Source organism: Aquarana catesbeiana, linkage group LG01 (genome assembly GCF_042186555.1).
Source record: "Aquarana catesbeiana isolate 2022-GZ linkage group LG01, ASM4218655v1, whole genome shotgun sequence".
Lineage (NCBI taxonomy): Eukaryota > Metazoa > Chordata > Amphibia > Anura > Ranidae > Aquarana > Aquarana catesbeiana.
This window is the reverse complement of record NC_133324.1, coordinates 863881367-863905672: the sequence shown is the minus strand read 5'-3', so window position 1 is coordinate 863905672 and position 24306 is coordinate 863881367.

The window sequence follows — 24306 nt, the reverse complement described above, 5'->3', positions numbered from 1 at the left end:
CCTACATCACACCCTTGGGGCTGTTTGAGTTTGAGTCATATGCCCTTCAGCCTCAGTAACAACCCCAGCACCTTCCAGCGCCTAATAGAAAGATGTCTTTGAAACTTCAGCTTTGAGACTGTGTTAGTTTATCTCCATGATATTATAATCTTCTCCAAGACATTCAAAGTACACGTCAAACATCTAGACCAGGTGTTGGTAAAGAATAGGAAGCAAGCTGGTGCCCAAGTGGGAGCGTACTCCTTACCAGGTGGCCGGTCAGCCTTCTCTGCCTACTCCTGTCTATGACCTGGATTTAAAGGGACCTGACCCTGTAAAGAAGTGACTGCATCGAAACATGCTGAGACCTTGTGTACTGGGTGACGATTGCTCCAGGAAACCTGCCGATGACCAGGTGGCATTTGACGCCACCCTATCAAGTACTACAGACTGTACTGAATTATCTGAGGATTTACCTTGGACCCACCTGAAGAAAAAATAGAAGATACGTCTGGTCCCATGCCACCTGAGGCCCACGAGCCACTTTCTGCAGGTGCTAATTTGTCAAGTAATTCTACAGAGAATCATGTGAGTCGGCGCCCTTTGTGGTCCAACCATGGGCAGTTCCCTGCAAGATATTCTGACTATGTTATGCTCTGGCTCGAAGGCCACTGATGGAGAGACAGCAACCGCTGGAGCACGGCGGGGTAAGAGCACCTAGGATCAGTCCAGTAGGCTGTGCGGGTAGTAGCCAGGAACCCACAGGAAGGAAGCCAGGATTAGCTCATAGCAGGCAGATGGGACAGCAGACAGGCTGGCAGGGCTTGGCTTATGACAGGCTGTGGATGCACAACAGGAAGCAGGAGCCCGAAGATGCTGAGCTGGACTGAAGGAGCTGTAGCAAACTGGAGGAGCTGGAAGCAGGGTCAGAAGAGTAACGGCAGGCAGTAGCATAGTCGGGTCACAGGCAGAGTTGGCAACAGATGCAGGATTAAACAGGGGTAGCAGGCAGAGACAGAATCCGGGGTGAAGCCAGAGGTTGGAGCTGAAAGCAGACAGGAATAGTCGGGAGCAAGAAGGGTCAGAATCAGAAGTCAAACACAGGAATCAGGAACATACACAGAGCGCTGTAGACCAAACAGCAATTAGCCAATACTGAAGCTCCCGTTAGGCACCAGTCTAGGCGACAGATGCGCGTATGCGCATTTGCATATGCGCTTGTAACTGTTCTGCTCATTCCTTGTTGGCGCCTGCGCATATGTGTGTGTCTGGAAACAGGAGCTGTACTATGCTGATGCCTTTCCTGGCAGGTTTCCTGGATCATGGGGGAAGCTATCTGATTGGATGCTGCCGCCCTAAATAAATCTAGATGTAAACTGTCTTTGCACTACTTCAATACAATTTTTTTTCATCGCACATGGACTGTGCGTGTTTTGCTGCTGCACCACGCTGAACCCACCTACAAGCTGAAAATCAGATCATCTACTTCAGCTTTACCCCACTCTTAAAGGTTTTTGTTCACTTACCTTTTTTTCCTTTCTGGTTCCCCTGACGGCACTAGTGATGTAGCCCCTGCCACACAGATGCCTTTTGGGAAGGCAAAAACGTTCTTCCTGAGATTAGTGTAATATTGAACAGTACATGCGCGAGATGAGGCGCTTGACAACATGTGTTCCATCTTGCGCATGCACAAGGACAAAATCAGTTTTGAAATGGCGGCATGGAAGCAGGTACATCGGCTGCACAGAGGCAGCCACAAGATGAACAGGCAGCGTGGAAATACAGTAGGTTAGTGTCCTTGTTTATATGTAAAGTATTATATATTATTGGCATTTTTATGCAGTGAGGGGGTGTCCTCTTCAACCAAACACTGAACGCAGTGCGAAAGACATTCCTTTTTTGTGCATTATGGACAGGTAAGACTACCCTAACTGGTGAAGATCCAGGCCCAAACTGAAAATTATTCCATATAGAAAGCACATCATATTGGTACAAACAAACAATGTTAGGACTCAATACTTCAACTATTCAATTTAACAAAAAAGTATATGTTGATTGGGACAGAAGTTCAGAGAACTCCTTATTTCCTTTAGTGAGCTCACAACAATGTTTCTACTGCACCGAAATCCCAAGCAGCATTGTCAGTCCTGCCTAAGTTCACCTTTCTGGAATACATAATCCCTCCTTCTCCTCTTTTCTATAACACAAGGGAGGGTGTTCTGTAGTCCAGCAGAGGAGGTGTTGTTAGTTCACTACAGCTTGATAGGAACTTACTGGATTTCTGACAAAACAGGTATTTTTCTGTACTTGCAGTATTTTAAAGAGACATGGGGAAATACACATGTAATGCAGAGATATACTACATAATTTTTTTCTTGCCCAGACATACACTTTAATTCAAAATGTAATTAAGGGGTACTGGCCCTTTAACCCTTTTTATTGATTTCTCTTGCTATTCAAATAATTAATGTGTCATAACTCTAAATTTGGAGCCATAAACAGATCACTAAGATATGAATGATAGAATTCTCATTACAGGATGTGTGCTTAGCATGCTCAAGATGAGTCAGAGTAGCTAATCACATTGCTGATTGTCTTTGTTATGTGCTCCAGCTAATCAAATTGATTGGAGACACGAAAGATGACTTTGCAAATTGAATTTGGTAGGGTTGAGCCAGCATGACGTCCTCGGAATTTAATATTTTGTATATTTATTTTCACAGTTTGATGTAACAAAAAGATGTAAGTAAAATGATTTTTCTAATAAGTTTCTGTAAAGTTTTTGTGCCGTGTCGTTTTCCTTTTGTATCAAAATAATATTTTTCTCTTATTTCTCTCATTTACTAATGTTACTAATGCCCTAACACTATCATGCTAGGTTAAGCTGCTCTGCTTTGTTGATGTGTGACAAGCTCAGAGATTCAGTGTCATAAGAAGACCGTCCATTCTCATATCTATGGGACTGGACCACAGAACCCACTCGTATATTTTCACAAGTGCTTCTGGTGTTTTTGTGGCTTGCATAGTGGCCTAGTAATTAGCACTGTGGACTTTCACATCTGTCTGCATTAGAGTTGCCACCTCATCCCTTTAAACCCGAACACTTTTGAATTACACATGTTCTGAGGCTAATTAAATGCAGATAAGGCACCAAGTGAGTTTAATTACCACCTTAATCAGACACAGAACCTGTGTAATTAATATGTGTTCGGGATTAAAGGGATGAGGTGGCAACCATAGTCTGCATGCACTGTGTGCAATTTTCTGTCACAACCCAAAAGACACTGATAGATTAATAGCTTTCTATCTAAAGCACATAGAATATATTAAATTGTGAAAGGGAAACGCAATTGATTATAAATTTGTCAGGACTGGGCTCAGCCCTTCCTTCTCAGAGCTCTGTGCTCAGCTGTCGGTTAATTGCCAGTACTCTTCATTCCACAGTGACTCACCTGGTCTTCATTTCCTGCTCATCAGCTAGCCCCGCTGGCTATTTAAACTGCCTGGATCAGATCTCCTGTGCCTTCCCCCGGTCAACATATCCGGATACTCTCTGCTGTGTTTTCATATTAAAGACTTTTGCCATTTTATTAAACATTTCAAACCATAACCTTTATTAACAAAACACAATATTCCCTCAGATACATTTTAACCAATGTTGAGAATCCTTGGAGGCACTAACCAAATTTTATCACCGATCCCGAAAAACCTCCCCCCAAATTTCCACCGCCACGATAACTGGAAACAGTTCCAGTAAAACCAAGTTCTTGAGGAACCCAGCCCCGCGCCAATCTTCCGGCCACCACCGTCCCCCGACATAGGCCCCAAAACCGAACAACCCAGCTGCGTCAGTATAGAATTCCAGGTCGAAATTGCTCACCGGGTCTTCGATTCATTATAGGAATCCAGGAAGATGTGCCAAACATGCAGGTCCTCCTGGTGCTCCCGTGTCAACGTGATGAAATGTTTTGGAGATGAGACGCCCGCCCCATAGGCAAAATCCTGCACACAAAATTCAGCTTCCCCAACAATGACTGCAGCTGACGGAGTTGAATCTTGCATGTACCCACCACCAAGCGAATCTCAGCCTGGAGATCGTGCAACTTGTCCACTGGTAAACGGCACTCCATGGCCCGCGAGTCAATCACAATACCCAAAAAACTAAGTTCCACCACTGGGCCAACCATTTTATCCGGCGTCAGCGGTATGCCAAAACGCTCCAATATATGCTGAAGTGTAGCCAGCAAAATGACCACCCCCGCAGCCAGAGCATTCATGTTTGAAACGAAGTCTTGGAACACACTCGCAATATCTTTTGTATTGTGTACCATTTCCCCATTTTTATTTTGTATTTTCTCTATAAAATGTATTGATCTTTTTTTCCTCAACATCCTTGCTAAGGTGTTACTGTTTTTATTCCCCCACAAGTATCTATCTTTTGCTACTCTAATGAAGGTTCCCCTCATTTCCAGTTCCAGAAGGTCCTTTAACTCATCTCTTTTCAGTACCAGTTCATGCTGCAATTCCCTGTCATGTCTTTTATTGTAGTTCTTCTTTTTTTGACCCTGTTCTAATTTAAATATTTCCTCAATTAGTTCCTCTCTCTTCTTACTCCTCTCCTTCTTTTTGCTTGCTCGCATTGATATCAAGATCCCCCTAATATAGGCTTTGTGGGCCTCCCACAAGCAATTCTCTGCAATCTCATCTATCTCATTAACAAGGAAAAATTATTCTAATTCCCTTTTCAGAATCACCACCCCATGTTTACCTAGGAGATCTTTATTGAGTTTGCATGAATATGGTTGCCTCTGTACTTCCGGGATTCTAATTGTCATGGTCACAGGGGCATGGTCTGATAATGAAGTTATTTCTATGTTTGTAGACACCACCAGATCCAGCATCCTGTGTTCAATTAACCAATAGTCAATCCTTGTATATGTCCAATGCACAGGGGAAAAAAACGTAAAATCTAATGTTTTTGGATGTTGTATTCTCCACACATCCACCAGCTGATATTGGTGTAGATGGTGTTTTATTGCTTTTAATTGAGTGTTCCTTATACCCTGTGCATGGGACATACTATCCAGAACAGGATCCATGCAGAAGTTCAAATCATCTGCAATTATTACCCTTCCACTTTTGAACTCCCATAGTTTTCTCAAAGTTTCCCCTAAGAACCTTGTAGGACAGCTATTTGGGCAATATATTTTTACCAAGGTACACTGCATTCCCCATAGCCTCCCTTTAAGAAAGAGGAACCTTCCCTCCTTGTCACATAATCTATCCTCCAAGGAAAACCGCACCCCTCTATGTATCCCAATAGCCACCCCCTGATTTGTTTGACATCGAGTCACCATAGTACCACACTGGGTACCGTGGGGAGTACAGTTTTACTTTTGTTTCATGCGACAGGTGGGTCTCCTGGAGAAAGACCACCCCTGCCCCATAGTGCTCAATCTCTTTCAAAATTTTGTGCCTCTTAGCAGGCGTGTTTAACCCTTTGACATTATACTTCAGAAAATTTACTGTTGTCATATTGGATTAAAGAGAGCTCCTGCTTTCCTGAGTAAGATCATGTCCCATAATTGGGGTCTTACTTTGCCCGGTCTAGGCTGTAACCTCCCCCCCTTCCCAATTCCCCTCCAACCCCACCCCTCTCCCTTCCAACCACCCTCACCCCACTACTTCCTCTCCCTCCTCCCATCTGTGTATCAGATGCTTCAGTGCTGATTATCTTTAGCGTATATATTGTAATGTTTATGTTTTTTATTTTTTGAACTATTTTGTTTGTTAGGTTGTGTAGTGCCACCTTAACTTCATTTGTAAATGACCTTGCTGTGCTCTGTACTAAAAAAATATTTCCAGTTCCTTTGAAAAGGATAAAATCACAGAAAACAATTAGCATTTTTGAAGAATTAAGCTGGCCATACATGGATTGAAATTCGACTGGTTCAGCATGGACTTTTTTCAAACGGAAATGTTGGAAAATTTTAATTCGATCAGTGGTTGCTGTAGTGACTGCAGTGCGGCATACTCTGATAGTGGAGTCCCTGCTGTCAGAATACAATAGCACAGCTGAGAGGATTCCTCCATCCACCTCACTTGTGTGGCTGGGGGAATCCCATTCATTTTTTTTTCCATCAGCATGGTGGCTGATGAAAAAAAAAAAAAAAAAAATTTATGGCCAGTCCAATAAGCTACTTTAGTTTCCAGAAGGAATCTCTACCATCCATTTTAGTGTTTCCAGCTGTCATTTTTGCACCTTAAACTGGCCCGGCCACTGAACATGTGGATATGCAAGCACAATCTGCCACAGCTCCCAAGGAGAAGGAGGGTGTTTCGTCACATATGGCGACCCATCACATTTGGCTACCCGCTGAAGTGCGCATGCGCGACGTCGCAATATGCGTTCCAACACTGTTGTAAGACCACTCTGCCACAGGGCTCCTCGCGGGCTCGCTTCGCTTGCCACGCTTCGGGCACACTTCGCTCACCATGCTTCGAGCACGGCCTCGCTTCGCTCAGCATAATTATAATCTAACTCTATGTCCACTTGGATGGTGGGGCTTGAACCTGGACTCAGGGGTGTGGCCACAAAATTCTGCGCAAGCGCAGATCGCCACAGTGTTGGGACGCACATGGCGGCATCACGCATGCGCAGTCCAGCGGGTAGCCAAATGTGATGGGTCGCCATATGTGACGAAACAAGGGCACATTTTGGAATCTTCACTTTGGGTGCAAAGGGATCTTATCATGTTGATTTTACTATGGATGGGTGAATCTGTCTAGGTTTGGTTTGCAAACAGTTTTTCAAATATTGCTCAAAATTGATAAAGAACCTTATTTAAGTCCAAGAAGCTCAAATCCTGTAAATCCATCCTGGTCATTTGTAGAGCTAGTAAGCAAGCTATTGTCAAAGGCATGGGAATCCACGTACTGCCATGGGAGACAATGCCAAAATTAAAAGCACAGTATAACACAGTATCTCTTCCTATACAGAATTGTTGACTTTGTTTATTCCTAACAACAACATACCCTGGCAATATAGGTGCTGTGAGCTCATCCATTTATAGTAAGGGGGTTGAGTTATCCAGTTCTTCAAATGAATGGTTCTGGTGTCTCAGCTGACCAGGGACAAATTCTATAAACAGCATTAATGTTTTGAAGTTACTGGCCAAAATGTATGATTTGTAATTCAGGAATGTCACCGTACTCCCCACCCTAAATATTTAACATGCTAACCTTTATACAGCATCTTGACAAAGTCAAAGAATATATGGGTAAGCTGGTAATACATTCTTGCTATCTGAAAGCTCACCATGTTATCCAGTTTATTCAGCCAACCCTAGGACTAATGCCGCGTACACACAAGCGGACTTCTCGTCGGACTGAACTCCAAAGGACTTTTCAAAGGAGTTCCGACGGAGTTCCCGACGAAACGGACTTGCCTACACACGATCCCACCAAAGTCCGATCGTTTCAAATGTGATGACGTACGACCGGACTAGAAAGGGGAGTTCAATAGCTAGTAGCCAATAGCTGCCCTTGCGTTGTTTTCGGTCAGTCGGACTAGGATACAGACGAACATTTTTTTCGATAGGAATCGAGTCCGTCGGAAAGATTTGAAACATGTTCTATTTCTAAGGTCCCTCAGATTTTTTCACAGAAAAGGTCCGATGAAGCCCACACGTGATCGGAATGTCTGACGGATTCGATCCGTCTGACCTTTTCTGCCGGAAAGTCCACTCGTGTATACGCGGCATTAGTTTCTGCACTGGATGTAGAGGCAGAGTCCTCACAAATGACAGACTGTCAGACATTAGATCAAGCAGGCACGGAATATGAGAGACTGTATTCCTAGGTTCTGCAGCACTGATGTCACCTTGAAGTTGCTGAGAATGATGGGATCATCCCTAATTGATCGGTGGAGGACTGGACATAGTCCCCAAGAGACTGTGAAATGTTCCTCACTGCGAAGAATCAGTATCATCCAGAGAGGGGCCTAAATCTCCTTTCCCTTCCCAAGTTCCAAAAGCCCTTGGTTCACAACAAGGAATAGCATAGGTTATTCATTTTGACTGATTCAGTATAAGCTTCACTTGAGTGCAGTTGCTCTCTTCCTGTGAGGTTATACCAAAGGACCTGTTTATACTAATCTTGAAGCTGTTATAGTTGCCTACAGCAAATAAAGAGAAGCTGTCATCACAACTGTGAACACGTTTCATCACTGGCTTGTCATAACAATGGTGGTTGCTGATCAAACGTAACTGAGGCTAAAAGCGAAAAGCCAAACATCAACTTTGTATTATATACAGTGTATGCTATCATTTGGGCTAGTAGCTGTATAAGTGTTATTTTAATACATTTACATTTGCATTAGTTGTCATGCCATACATAAATTAATAATCCATTAAATTTGACAGGCCAGGAATCAAAGTGAACCTGAAGTGTTCACAAATATTGACCCAGCTACCTGGAATGATACCCTGGCTACTTCCTGTTCCGATTCCTAAACCTCATAACTGACTAGGGAAATCACAGTCAAGGGCCAGTGGAGAAGCTTAGGAGGCAGGAGGAGAAATGACCAGACCCTAAAGCTAGGAGTCAATATTTGTATACTAGAGCATGCCTGGGATCGGCAGAGCACGAGCAAGGGCTCTGAATAAAAAACAGATCTGATCTTCATGCACATGGGTGCGAATACTATGTGCTAATAGTGGACTGCTAATAGTGGACTTTTTTTATCCCCTAAAGTTTCTTTTAGGTTCACACTAAGTTAGTTTTTCTCTTTATCTCGGGTATCTAGAATCTCATCAATTTTATAATCCAAGGGTTACTGCTAAGACCTTAATCTCTTTAGTGAGGTCAGCAGTGATTTTACAAATGGAAGCATCAAGCTTATCTTGGAACCTCTCCAGCAGGTAGCAATCTAGAAATGAAGGACTTAACTTAGCCTGCATGAAAGGTGAAAAGAGTGATACATTAGAAAAGATGTTCAGCTTCATGTTCTGTCCAGCATCAAAGTAATCTGCATATATCCACCATTTTTTAGTGGAGATTGTGAAGAAAAGTCCTCTCTCAGAGCCTATTGCTTGCTAGAAAATTAAATTTTTCCATCAAAATCCTGGGGCATGGAAGAGGATGATTTTCACTAAAATAGTCCCAGTAGTTGGAATATTGTAGAGTCACGTATTAAAGTGACTCCACCAAAAGACACATTAAGGATTCTCCACCTATTTGATCATTACAGCAGAATTTAATAGGTAACTAAACACAGTGTGTACCCTTCTCACAGTTCACCAAAACATAAAGCCAAACTGTGCTGCAAGATCAGTATGTATACATTTTGAGGCATCGAAGCATTTATCTGAAAGTTATTTTTGACATGTCATATGAAGAATGTACCTTTTGGGAGACGTTCCTCTGCCAGACATTCTAATCCAACCTTTTTCAACCAGAGTTTCTTCTGGGTACTATAGAGATGCCTTGGCAAAATGGCAAAAAATTTTACCAAATTTGCCAAAAAGTTTTGTGGGAAAGTGGCAAGACGCTGCCTATCAACAGGCAACATAAATTTCTTATGCTACTTTATGTCAGCCTTTTTCTACCAGGGTGCTGTGGCACCTTTGGGTGAGTTCTTCAGGGGTGTCTTGGCAAAATGCATAAACAAAAATGTGTCTGAAATTGTCCAGAAATTTGTCAGCAAGCCAGAGAGCAAAAGCAAAGCAAAAATTTTTGTTGTACAGCATTACAACCTTGGGAACAGTGAGGACCAGCTGCTGGCATCCTAACAACCAATGACATCATAGGTTTATAAAGTGGACATCGGGCACCCGAGGACATCCCTGTTTGCCCCTCCCCTGCCCTTCTCTGTCAGCGCTTGGTCACAATTAGCTGAGTGAGGGATAGAGACTGAGAAAGAAGAGAAACGTTGGAATAATAGTCAATACCAGTGTGCAAAGGTATATTAGCATTGTAAGAATAAAGCACTCTAATATTGGGTGTCCTATGTGTGTGGATGTTGCTGTGTTATGTAAAACTATTAGTTTAGTTGTTTTACACTTTAGAAAAAAAGGGTGCCTTGAGATTGTGCAAACTTTTAAAGGGTGTCATAACTGAGAAACGATTGAGAAACACTGTTTTGATCAAAGGTCCATACATGGAGCAGGTAGCTATATAGTGCTTACCAGTGCCTCACTGCGGGTCTCACTCTGAATCATGCCTTAATGGTGACATACCTCCACTCAGGCCACCAGTCCAACATATCTGATTAGGACTGGCTCATGGGGAAAATATCTCACTGCCCAACAGCACAGTCATGCGCAGGAAAGACGTGCCGTGCCTACAATACCATTTTTGCTTTATTTTGAAAAGCTGTTAGAGGTTAAACCTTGAACATTTAGAGGGATTAAGCCTGGTGGTAAAATGCTCTGCAAGAAGCATAGTCTGGTTTTCTGGCATATATCCTAAGGAAGTGAAAGAGCTGGAGTTCAATTACCCTTTGTAACAGTGTTTTCTTTCTATAACTTAATTTTCTGTCTAATGGTTCCTTCCCCCAGCAGCACTGCCTTACTACACAGGGCCCATCTGGCTTTTGCCTTCAACAAGGAATGGAAGACCAGGAAGGGCTATACCAAGCAGCATCAGGAGGGATAAAAACTTTTTCCAGGAACACTCTGATGCTGAGCTGAGGATAGGGGTAAGTGCCATTAGCAGGGATACTGTGGACCCAGTAATGGGTGATAATGATGTTTCCAGAGATATTATTTTGCCATTGCAAGTCAGGCACAAGTAGAACTGCAGGCACATTGTACTTTTAAGTCAGGAAACATTCCCAAGGACACTGTGGTGCTGAGGCCGGTATTGAAGGCAATGGTATTTGAAAGGTTACTACTGGATATAAGTTGGGTGGGTGGGATTTGTGAGTTTTTTCCAAGGACACTACATTGTTGTATCTGAGATTAGGAAGGGACATGGAGATTTACACATTGTGCTTGCTGGACCAGGTCATTACAACAAACACTGATGCTGAGTTAAGGATGAGAAGTGGTGGTGGTACCAGCGAAAGCCGCGCAAAAAAGAAAATCGGTGTATAGATGATTTTATACACATTTACACACACCCCCCTTTTCTTATCTACCTTTTCACTGTGCATGAAGCAGAAACATCTTTTGCTACTACTAGATAATATTACCGTGCCATTATTTATTCTTTTCTTTTTTTCCATGCAGATTTTAGTTCACATTAGTCAGAAAAAAATTATTTCTGATTTGTTGATTTACTATGTGATTTACTATAAACATTTTGTTCACTGTCCTTCCTTGTGTCTTAATGAACAATCTTGCGTTTTTATTGAAATGCTTGACATTAATAATATAATAAGCAGAGAAAATTCCTTTTGCATAGACAAATAATTGGTGTGAAGGATGTATGTGCTTCATTCAGGGTTGTCTTGACTAAACATGATAAATCCATCCTCATGTCCCATAGCTAAAAGAAGCACCTAATGGGCATAGAGAGGAAGCGTCACCCTGCAGATTGCACTGATGGATTTTTTTTTAGCTCAGACTGTCAATCACAGTATCTCTGCGCTAAAGGAGAAATTCGATTTAAGGTGCTGCATGACATCGATTTAACACCAAACTGGGTTTTTGGCAGTTAACATTAACATTTAGAGCTTTATGCCCCGTACACACGGTCGGATTTTCCGACGGAAAATGTGTGATAGGACCTTGATGTCGGAAATTCCGACCGTGTGTGGGCTCCATCACACATTTTCCATCGGATTTTCCACACACAAAGTTTGAGAGCAGGATATAAAATTTTCCGACAACAAAATCAGTTGTCGGAAATTCCGGTCGTGTGTACACAAATCCAACGGACAAAGTGCCACGCATGCTCAGAATAAATAAAGAGATGAAAGCTATTGGCCACTGCCCCGTTTATAGTCCCGACGTACGTGTTTTACGTCACCGCGTTCAGAACGATCGGATTTTCTGACAACTTTGTGTGACGTGTGTATGCAAGACAAGTTTGAGCCAACATCCGTCGGAAAAAATCCTAGGATTTTGTTGTCGGAATGTCCGAACAAAGTCCGACCGTGTGTACGGGCATTAGAGTGAGCAAAACAAAAACAAACTGAGACAATGTGGACTTAAAATGTTACTAATTCCAGGGACCTGCATTCACTATACCTGGTCTCCCACAGTACAAAAAACATGGAAATGTAATTATTTTAGTAAATATAAATGGATACATATCTTTTCTCATCAGCAGTATATAGCAGTCTTGTGATTTCAATCAGTTCCTGGTGAAGCTTGTAGGAGGAGTTTTCATACTGCACTGAGCAGTCCTATGAGGCTTTAGGGCTCTTGACCCTCTGTCTGGACAGTGCTGATTGGCCCTGTGCTGATCACTTGCACTCTCCCAAGAAAAATTAAAAAAACTCTCTAGCAATACACACCAAACTGAGCATGTGCAGCCTGACTCTAAAGGTTCTGTCTTATCCGGATTTATCCAGGGGACATTGGAGGGAGGGGAGGATCTGTTCATACAAGATCAAGCAGCCTTTTAACACAAAGCAGAGGGTTAACCCCTTAGGTTCCACAGTGAATATAACAAGCATGCTTTGCTGCATATACAGACTGATTTTACTGTTGTGGGTTTAGTAACAGGGGACATTGGAGGGAGGGGAGGATCTGTTCATACAAGATCAAGCAGCCTTTTAACACAAAGCAGAGGGTTAACCCCTTAGGTTCCACAGTGAATATAACAAGCATGCTTTGCTGCATATACAGACTGATTTTACTGTTGTGGGTTTAGTAACACTTTAAGGTGAAAGTTTGTCTTCCAGGGAAATATTAGCTTTCTGTTTTGCTTATTTTTTTCTCAAACCTTTATCCCTAGTATTTTTTTTAAAGCGGATCTAAACCCTAACGTGATGACATTCAGTATGCTAAAGCACTGTGTATCTGAAACAATTGCCATTTTCTTTTCTTAAAATATTATTTTTTACTGTTTTTTTTTTGTTCTTGTGTGCATCTCGTAGTTGCTGATCTCTTCTAACCTTTTTCAGCCATTTCTTGTCTACATGTTCTGGCTCGTGCTGCACATCATTGCTCTGGAACAGTTTCCAAATAGTAAGATGGTGGACAATGCCTGCAATGTGTGTCATATTTGTAGTCTTAAGCCAGCCATTGACAGTTTGAATCTCGGTCGGTTCAGCAGGAACCAGACGAGATTCGAACAATATATGGGAACCCTGAATGTACCAAGTTGATCGATCAACTTGAGTACAACCAGCCTGTCGGATTTTACACATGAATATTGCTAGCGGATGCTATATACTGTGTCCTCACTGTGAACACCATGGCTCAGCGGAAGGGATCCCCCTGTCAACACTGTCTGTGTTGATGGGTGAATATAGTACATTTCTGGTTGCAGGAAAGAAATTCGCTCCATCTATGGCCGGCCTTAATCAGGGGTGCTTGTGACAGGGAGACAATGTAGAGGCACAATAGGAAGACAGTTTTAACGTCATAAAAGGAAGTATCCACATGAGAACTTACATGTCAGGGTTACCAGGTATTATTTTGATGAAAGTTGCAAATTAAAAAAATGAGATTCATTCCACCTTGTGGATGTATTTCTTTTATTTACAACTGACACCTCTATACTGTCTCTAAGCTTCTGATGCAGAAACATGCAATCAATGAGTGAAGCCAGATGTAAACTCCTGATCTGTATATTTGTTGGTTATTCAGAAAGTACTGAAGCCAGAGACAGCCCAAGCAGCATTTTCAAAAGAAAAGGTCATGAAGGGCAGTTTGTTTATTTCTTACACTACAGATTTCCTTTAAAACTGTTTCCTTAAACTAGAACTATAGGCAAAACTTTTCTTTTTTTTCATTTTGGATAGCGTAAGTGAGGGTTATAACCCCTGTCAGACTTTTTTTTCGCCACCTGTGTGACGTTGGGGAGATTTACCTTCACGTCCTGTCCCATAGCCAAACCGGAAGTGAGAGGAAATCCCTGCAAATTAAGGGAATTCCTTGGGGCCCCTCTGGTCACCAGAACTAGAGTCCCCATTGGAAGATTTCCCCTCTATGAATTTTCTGGGGACAACCCAAAATGTGTGATTTTCTTTTCTTTCACTTTCAATGATGATGGTAAACAGGACAAACAGAGAGGGGGAGTCTCCATAACAGGGAGCACAGACAGCATTAAAAACTGTCAGGTGTTCTAATCCCTCTCCACTCTGTCCAAAACTAAAGAAAAGGTTTTGCATAGCAGGGAACCCAACACAGCTGTGACAATGTGAGCTCAACTGTACTGAGACTAAATGCATTACCAGCTCATAAACATAGCTCCCAACTGTTCCTGATTTCGAGGGACTGTCCCTGATTTGGAGCAATGTCCCTCTGTCCCTCATTCCTCCTCATTTGTCCCTGATTTTGGTCTGATCCTCATAGTTGTATATAAAATGTACTTTATATTTTTCAAAAAGTGTTTCCCAGTATTAAACCTTTCATCCACTTTCAAACTGCTGCATTTGTACATTTTAAGAGCCAATATAAGAGAATAGTAGTGGTAAAAAAAAAGTCCTTGTGGATATAATTAACCTTTTTTTTGGTTAATTTTCCTTTAAGGGGGTGTGGCAGGGGGCGTGTCCTATGCCTACATACGCTTGTTAGTAGGTGTCCCTCATTCCCATTTCAAAATGTTGGGAGGTATGCATAAATTCTATATATATCCTTATGGCTTGTCCAATATAGTGCGTTCACTGTCCACCCTCAAGTGGATTCTAGCACTGGGTACTGGGCTGATCTCATTGAGGTCCTGGACATCAATAAAGACCTGATGGGGATTTAAGCATACTAAAAAAATCTCTTTAGAGAGCTGTTTATTTTAATCCAATGTATAAAAGAGTATTGCTTTTAAAAAAATATGATCTCTAAATGTAAAGAAATTTTATAAAACTTCAGTACCTGTAGATTCTATTTCCTGGAACGCCATCAAGTCTAAGTTATGTTATTATCATTTCTACAAATGTAAAAGTGAGGATTGGAGCGATAGCCAGTATCCCTTCTTTCCTTAACCCCATCTCATATTCCCAAGTACGTAAGCAAGAAAATCGCATATAGATGAAGAATGCATTGCAAAAATCCTCCTACTTCTCAGCTATTTCAACTATTCACTTGTCATTTTTTACATGTAGCTGAGATTACTGCAGTGTAAACTAACGTTCTCTCACAACGATTTCACATATCCGCTTCATGAAGAATGATAAAGCAATAGCCACTGGCAGATACATACAGTATTAGTGAACTAAAATTCCTTACAAGAAACACCAGAGCTGTGTTTTCAACACTTCATTTCAGTGTACACCATGGTGAACACTCACTAAGACTGGGAATAAAAAGCTAACATTATGTCATTGGGTAATTGAAGGTTTTCTCTTGTTAGTTACAGTCCCAGCTGAAGACGCCTGTCAGGTCCAATCTTTCCTTGCTTGTAATGACAATTGTCCCCGGGGGCCTTAGATGCATAATGAAATACTGTTGAGAATGAAAAATGAAGCAACAATTACAAATACTTTTAGACTATCATTGACAGATTGCTGCGTAATACTCTCTCAATATCAGTTTTTGTTCTTCTTTAATCTACACCTAAATATATCACCTAAGTAACAGCAGTACAGACTCTGTACTACTGTTACTTAGTTAAATATAATATATTTATTGGCATACATGTGTGCGTGTGTGATATATATATATATATATATATATATATATATATATATATATACACAGTATCTAACAAAAGTAAGTACACCCCTCACATTTTTGGAAATATTTGATTATTTTTTCATGTGACAACACTACAACGTAAAGTAGTGAGTGTACAGCTTACAGCTTGCATAACAGTGTAAATTTGCTGTCCCCTTAAAATAACTCAACACACAGCCATTAATGTCTAAACCACTGGCAACCAAAGTGAGTGCCTCTCAAGAATAAGCACAATAAAGGAGTTGTAAACCCTCATGTTTTTTCACCTTAATGCATCCTATGCATTAAAGTGAAAAAACTTCTGTCATTGAGCAGCCCCCCTCGTTTTACTCACACTCACGTCTGTTCGTTTCCACGGGAGAGATGCGCGGGGGGGGGCGAGTCCGGCATTCTGTGTCTATGGATGCAAATGTTGGACTCAGGAGCATGCCCGCATGGTAACCCCCAGGGAGAGGGCTTCTCCTAGGGGGTTTATCGATGTGGGGAGCAGCCGCGAGCGCTGCTGAGGGACCCCAGAAGATGAGGTTCGGGGCCACTCTGTGCAAAACGAACTGCACAGTCGAGGTAAGTATGATATGTTTGTTATTTGAAAAATAAAGAACAAAAACAACCCCTTAAAGGTCATGGAGTGGCCTAGTCAGTCTCCAGACCTTAATCCTATAGAAATTGTATGGAGAGAGCTGAAACTTCGATTTACCAAGAGACAGCCAACAAACCTTAAGGATTTAGAGAAGATCTGTAAAGAAGAGTGGACCAAAATCCCTCCTGAGATGTGTGCAAACCTGGTAACCAACTACAAGAAACATCTTACCTCTGTGCTTCCAAACAAGGGTTTCTCCACCAAGTACTAAGTCATGTTTTACTTGGGGATCAAATACTTATTTTACTCACAGTGAACTGCAACTTCATTTATAGCATTTGTTTTATGTGTTTTGTTCTGGATTTTTGGTTGATATCCTGTCTCTAGCATTTAAAATACACCCAAGATAAAAATTTTAGACCCTTCATGTCTTTGTAAGTGGGCAAACTTACAAAATCTGCAGGGGATGATAAAATAATTATTTTCCCCATTGTATATAGATAGATAGATAGATAGATAGATAGATAGATAGATAGATAGATAGATAGATAGATAGATAGATAGATAGATAGATAGATAATTTACACACACACGTATATATATATATACATATATATATACACACATACAGTGGGGACAGAAAGTATTCAGACCCCCTTAAATTTTTCGCTCTTTGTTATATTGCAGCCATTTGCTAAAATCATTTAAGTTCATTTTTTTTCCTCATTAATGTACACACATCACCCATATTGACAGCAAACACAGAATTGTTGACATTTTTGCAGATTTATTAAAAAAGAAAAACTGAAATATCACATGGATCCTTTGCTGTGACACTCATATATTTAACTCAGGTGCTGTCCATTTCTTCTGATCATCCTTGAGATGGTTATACACCTTCATTTGAGTCCAGCTGTGTTTGATTATACTGATTGGACTTGATTTGGAAAGCCACATACCTGTCTATATTGGACCTTACAGCTCACATTGCATGTCAGAGCAAATGAGAATCATGAGGTTAAAGGAACTGCCTGAAGAGCTCAGAGACAGAATTGTGGCAAGGCACAGATCTGGCCAAGGTTACAAAAACATTTCTGCTGCACTTAAGGTTCCTAAGAGCACAGTGGCCTTCATAATCCTTAAATAGAAGATGTTTGGGATGACCAGAACCCTTCCTAGAGCTGGCCGTCCGGCCAAACTGAGCTATCAGAGGAGAAGAGCCTTGGTGAGAGAGGTAAAGAAGAACCCAAAGATCACTGTGGCTGAGCTCCAGAGATGCAGTCAGGAGATGGGAGAAAGTTGTAGAAAGTCAACCATCACTGCAGCCCTTCACCAGTCGGGGCTTTATGGCAGAGTGGCCCGATGGAAGCCTCTCCTCAGTGCAAGACACATGAAAGCCCACATGGAGTTTGCTAAAAAACACCTGAAGGACTCCAAGATGGTGAGAAATAAGATTCTCTGGTCTGATGAGACCAAGATAGAACTTTTTAGCCTTAATTCTAAGCGGTATGTGTGGAGAAAACCAGGCACTGCTCATCACCTGTCCTATACAGTCCCAACAGTGAAGCATGGTGGTGGCAGCATCATGCTGTGGGGGTTTTTTTGCAGCTGCAGGGACAGGACGACTGGTTGCAATCGAGGGAAAGATGAATGTGGCTAAGTACAGGGATATCCTGGACGAAAACCTTCTCCAGAGTGCTCAGGACCTCAGACTGGGCTAAAGGTTTACCTTCCAACAAGACAACGACCCTAAGAACACAGCTAAAATAATGAAGGAGTGGGTTCACAGCAACTCCGTGAGTGTTCTTGAATGGCCCAGCCAGAGCCCTGACTTAAACCCAATTGAGCATCTCTGGAGAGACCTAAAAATGGCTGTCCACCAACATTTATCATCCAACCTGACAGAACTGGAGAGGATCTGCAAGGAGGAATGGCAGAGGATCCCCAAATCCTGGTGTAAAAAACTTGTTGCATCTTTCCCAAAAAGACTCATGGCTGTATTAGATCAAAAGGGTGCTTCTATTAACCACTGAGCAAAGGGTCTGAATACTTAAGACCATGTGATATTTCAGTTTTTCTTTTTTAATAAATCTGCAAAAATGTCAACAATTCTGTGTTTTTCTGTCAATATGGTGTGCTGTGTGTACATTAATGAGGAAAAAAATGAACTTAAATGATTTTAGCAAATGGCTGCAATATAACAAAGAGTGAAAAATGTAAAGTGGTCTGAATACTTTCCGTCTCCACATATACACACAGTATGTATGCAGTTAATTGTCCATACTGGGAAGTGCCTAATCCCTGGAGATAAAAAACAAAGCTACTGATCTCCAGACAAGACATAAGACTATCCCTGATAACATTCTTCATTACGACTCCTATGCACGACACAGACAGGCAGATGTCTCACCAAGTACAACAGGTGGGGAAAACCCACCTGTCGTTACTTACATCACTTCATCACTAGAACCCACTCTAAAAATCCCCCTAGCCTGACCTGACATGTGTATATAGCATATGTGTTGCAGATTGTTGCTTCTTTTATCTACATGAAAAAAGAAATTGAAGATGTATAGAGATTTTCCATCATATCTGAAAAACACATGCTCTTAAAAAAATTATTGAGGTTGGTGTGGATAGCGGGGTCCCACAAGGTTCTGTCCTGAGACAAATGCTATTTCATTTATTCACAAACGATCTGGAGGATGGGATAAACAGCTCAATCTCAGTATTTGCAGACGATAGTAAGCTAAGCAGGGAAATAACTTCTAAGCAAGATGTGGAAACTTGGTAAGAAGATCTAAACAAATCAATGGAGTAGGCAACTACATGGCAATGTTCAATTATGAAAATTGTAAAATAATGCATTTGGATGCCAAAAATATGAATGCAATCTACTCCCTAGGGGGAGAACTTTTGGGGGAATCTAGGATGGACAAGGACCTGGGGGTCCTAGTAGATGACAGCCTCAGCAATGGCATTCAATGCCAAGCTGCTGCAAGCAAAGCAAACAGAATATTGGCATGCATTAAAAAGGGGATCAACTCCAGAGATAAAATGATAATTCTCCCACTCTACAAGACTCTGGTCCGGCCGCACCTGGAGTTTGCCGTCCAGTTCTGGACATCAGGCTTTAGAAGGGATGTGCTGGAACTAGAGAGAGTCCAGAGAAGGGCAACAAAGCTAATCAAGGGAATGGAGGATCACAGCTATGGGGAAAAACTGCAAGCACTGAATTTATTCTCTCTGGAGAAGAGACGCTTGAAAGGGGATATGATTTCAATGTAAAAATGCCATACTGGTGACCCCACAATAGGGATAAAACTTTTCCGTGCAAGGAAATTTAAAAAGACATGTGGCCATTCACTAAAGAATAGAAGAGAAAAGGTTTAATCTTAAACTGCGTAGAGGGTTCTTCACTGTTATGCCCTGTACACACGGTCGGACATTGATCGGACATTCCGACAACAAAATCCATAGATTTTTTCCGACAGATGTTGGCTCAAACTTGTCTTGCATACACACGGTCACACAAAGTTGTCGGAAAATCCGATCGTTCTAAACGCGGTGATGTAAAACACGTACGTCGGGACTATAAACGGGGCAGTAGCCAATAGCTTTTGTCTCTTAATTTATTCTGAGCATGCATGGCACTTTGTGCATCGGATTTGTGTACACACGATCGGAATTTCCGACAACGGATTTTGTTGTCGGAAAATTTTATAGCAAGCTCTCAAACTTTGTGTGTCGGAAATTCCTATGGAAAATGTGTGATGGAGCCCACACACGGTCGGAATTTCTGACAACAAGGTCCTATCACACATTTTCCGTCGGAAAATCCGACTGTGTGTACAGGGCATAAGAGCGGTGAGAATGTGGAATTTTCTTCCACAAGCAGCGGCTTCAGCGGGGAGCATCGATAATTTCAAAAAACTATTAGATGGGCGCCCTAATGACTAGGGATGAGCCGAACACCCCCCGGTTTGGTTCGCAGCAGAACATGCGAACAGGTAAAAAATTTGTTGGAACACGCGAACACCGTTAAAGTCTATGGGACACGAATGTGAAATATCAAAAGTGCTATTTTTAAGGGTTAATATGGAAGTTATTTTCATAAAAAGTGTTTGGGGACCCGGGTCCTGCCCCAGGGGACATGTATCAATGCAAAAAAAAGTTTTAAAAACAGCCGTTTTTTCGGGAGCAGTGATTTTAATAATGCTTAAAGTAAAACAATAAAAGTGAAATATTCCTTTAAATTTTGTACCTGGGGGGTGTCTATAGTATGCCTGTAAAGTGGCGCATTTTCCCAGTGTTTAGAACATTCCCTGCACAAAATGACATTTCTAAAGGAAAAAAAGTCATTTAAAACTACTCTCGGCTATAATGAATTGTCTATGGGAGAACAGGTTGGTCGCTGGTCGGGAAGTGGTTAAAGCAGTACCCACCCTGTCAGCTAGTTATTTGTCACTAGTATGCTGCCTTGTTAGGGGCGGCACTGTGGTGTAGTGGTAGCACTCTCGCCTAGCAGTAAGAAGGGTCACTGGTTCGAATCCCAACCACGACACTACCTGCTTGGAGTTTGCATGTTCTCCCTGTGCCTGCGTGGGTTTCCTCCGGGTACTCCAGTTTCCTCCCACACTACAAAGACATGCTGGTAGGTTAATTGGATCCTGTCTAAATTGTCCCTAGTATGTATGAATGTGAGTTAGGGACCTTAGATTGTAAGCCCCTTGAGGGTAGGGACTGATGTGAATGTACAATGTATATGTAAAGCGCTGCGTAAATTGACGGCGCTATATAAGTACCTGAAATAAATAAATCAAAAGTGCAAATTTTAAAGGCTTATATGCATGGTATTGTTTTAAAAAGTGTTTGGGGACCTGGGTCCTGCCCCAGGGGACATGTATTAATGCAAAAAAAAGTTTTAAAAACGGACGTTTTTTTGGGAGCAATGAGCTTAATAACAGTTAAAATGAAACAATAAAAGTAAAATATTCCTTTAAATTTCGTACCTGGGGGGTGTCTATAGTATGCCTGTAAAGTGGCGCATTTTTCCATTGTTTAGAACAGTCCCTGCACAAAATGACATTTCTAAAGGAAAAGTCATTTAAAACTACTCGCGGCTATAATGAATTGCCGGGTCTCTGCAATACAGATAAAAGTCATTGAAAAAAAATGGCATGGGGGTCCCTCCAAAAATCCATACCAGGCCCTTTGGGTCTAGTATGAATATTAAGGGGAACCCTGAACCGAAATTTTTTAAAAAATTGCGTGGGGTCCCCCCAAATTCCATACCAGGCCCTTCAGGTTTGGTATGGATATTAACCAGTTCCCAACCGGCGCACGCCAATGTACGTCGGCAGAATGGCACGGCTGGGCAAATGGGCGTACCTGTACGTCCATTGGAATTCCCCGCCATGCCATTGGGTGCGCGCCGCCGGCGGCACCCACGTGCACCAGCCGGGAGCTCCGTGAGTCGTGTCGCGGGTCCCGCGGACTCGATCGCCGCGGGGATACCCGCGATTGCCTCATGGAGAGGACGAATGAGGAGATGCTGATGTAAACATCATCTCCCCGTTCTGCCTAGTGACAAGTGTCACTGATCAAAGCTCCCTGTCATCGGGAGCTGTGATCAGAGTAATGACACTGCTAGCCCATCCTCCTACAGTTAGTAATCACTCCCCTAGGACACACTTAACCCCTCCCCGCCCCCTAGTGGTTAACCCCTTCACTGCCAGTGTCATTTACACAGTAATCAGTGCATTTTTAATCGCACTGATCGCTGTATAAATGACAATGGTCCCAAAAATGTGTCAAAAATGTCCGACATGTCCGCCATAACATCACAGTCACAATAAAAATCGCTGATTGCCGCCACTACTAGTAAAAAAAAAATTATTAATAAAAATGCCATAAAACTATCCCCTATTTAGTAAACGCTATAACTTTTGTGCAAACCAATCAATAAACGCTTATTGCGATTTTCTTTTACCAAAAATATGTGGAAGAATACGTTCGGCCTAAACTGAGGAAAAAAAATGTTTTTTTATATATTTTTGGGGGATATTTATTATAGCAAAATGTAAAAAATAATGCGTTTTTTTCAAAATTGTTGCTCTTATTTTGTTTATAGCGCAAAAAATAAAAATCGCAGAGGCGATCAAATACCACCAAAAGAAAGCTCTATTTGTGGGGAAAAAAAGGACGTCAATTTTGTTTGGGAGCCACGTCGCATTACCGTGCAATTGTCAGTTAAAGAGACGCAGTGCCGAATCACAAAAAAAACGCTTTGGTCAGGAAGGGGGTAAAATCTTCCGGGGCTGAAGCGGTTAAGGGGAACCCTGCACCAATTTTTTTTTTTTAAATGGCGTAGGGGTCCCCCTTAAAATCCATAATCCATACCAGACCTGAAGTCTGGTATGGATTTTAAGGGGAACCCCGCGCCAAAAATCCATACCAGACCCTTATCCAAGCACTCAACCTGGCAGGCCGCAGGAAAAGAGGGGGGCGAGAGAGCACCCCCCCTCCTGAACCATACCAGGCCACATGCCTTCAACATGGGGAAGCCCCCAAACCACCTTGTCCCCATATTGATGGGGACAAGGGCCTCATCCCCACAACCCATGCCCGGTGGTTGTGGGGGTCTGCGGGCAGGGGGCTTATCGAAATCTGGAAGCCCCCTTTAACAAGGGGACCCCCAGATTCCAGCCCCCCCCCCCGTTTGAAATGGTAAAGGGTACATTGTACCCCTACCATTTCACAAAAAAAGTGCCAAAATGTTAAAAAACCATAAGACACGTCTTGGGACCTTTAGTCCTTTATTAAAAAATAAAAAAATAAAAATGTCCCACAAAGTCCATTCATCTTCTTCTCTCGCTCCTCCGATGGACCGAAAAAAACCCGCATTCCGCCACCAATCTGCCTACATGGGAGGCACCCGCCGTAATGACCGTCCTCTCAGGTGACAGTTCTTTTATAACTGAGGGCGGGGCCAAATGGTGATGTACCCGGGTGACCCCGCCCCCCTCTGACGCACGGGAAATTCCCAATGGCTTCCCCATGGCGTCAGAGGGGGGCGGGGCCACCCGTTTACTTACCCGGGGACTTCCCAATGGAGATGATGACCTTGTTGGCAGTGAAAATCACCAAGACAACTGATGAGGGTGTCACAATGACAGGAGTACCTCTAACTCCATCTACTGCCTCTGGCCAGAGACCAATGAATAATGAAGTCTGCTTCAACTGCAGAGGAGTTGGACATTATCGACAAGTATGTCCAAGCCCAGTGAAGCCTGAAGCACAGCACCAAAGGCTGGCGGGAAACTCCAGAGGGCCCTGGTGAAGGAGTCAACCGGGTGCCCATCTACATTAGCTAGCTCCAGAAAAACCAACAACGCAAAGAGACTGCAGCAGAAGTTCAAACCCTTGCAGAGGGCTCCCGTTGTAGCCTTCAAGCGACCCAGTGTCCCACTCCCTTTAACCCATGCTACCCTGCATCGGAGAGTCAATGCACACCAGACTCCCAGAGCTCAGCAGAGATTTAAGCCAGATCAGAACTTCCGCAAGAAAGGAGTGTGGATACAAGCCACCCAACAGGCCAAGCCTGCCACTTCCCATAAATTCCATGCCAAGCTAGTGGGACCTTCTCCGGTTGTCTCCATCCAAGTGGAGGGAATCTACACCAAGGCCCTCCTGGATACTGGAGCTCAAGTAACCCTCCTCTACAGAGACTTCTATGACATGGCACCTCAAACACCTGCCATTACAGAAGTTAGAAGAGCTAGAGATATGGGCCATTGGGACTCAGAACTTCCCCTATGATGGCTATCTACCAGTCAAGCTGACCTTCGATCCCTTCATAGCTTGGAAAGCTGAGACCTTTGACACTTTGGCAGTGATGAGAGAACTTTGTAGTAAAAGTTCACTCATCATCGAGACTAATACTGATCTTGTCAGAAG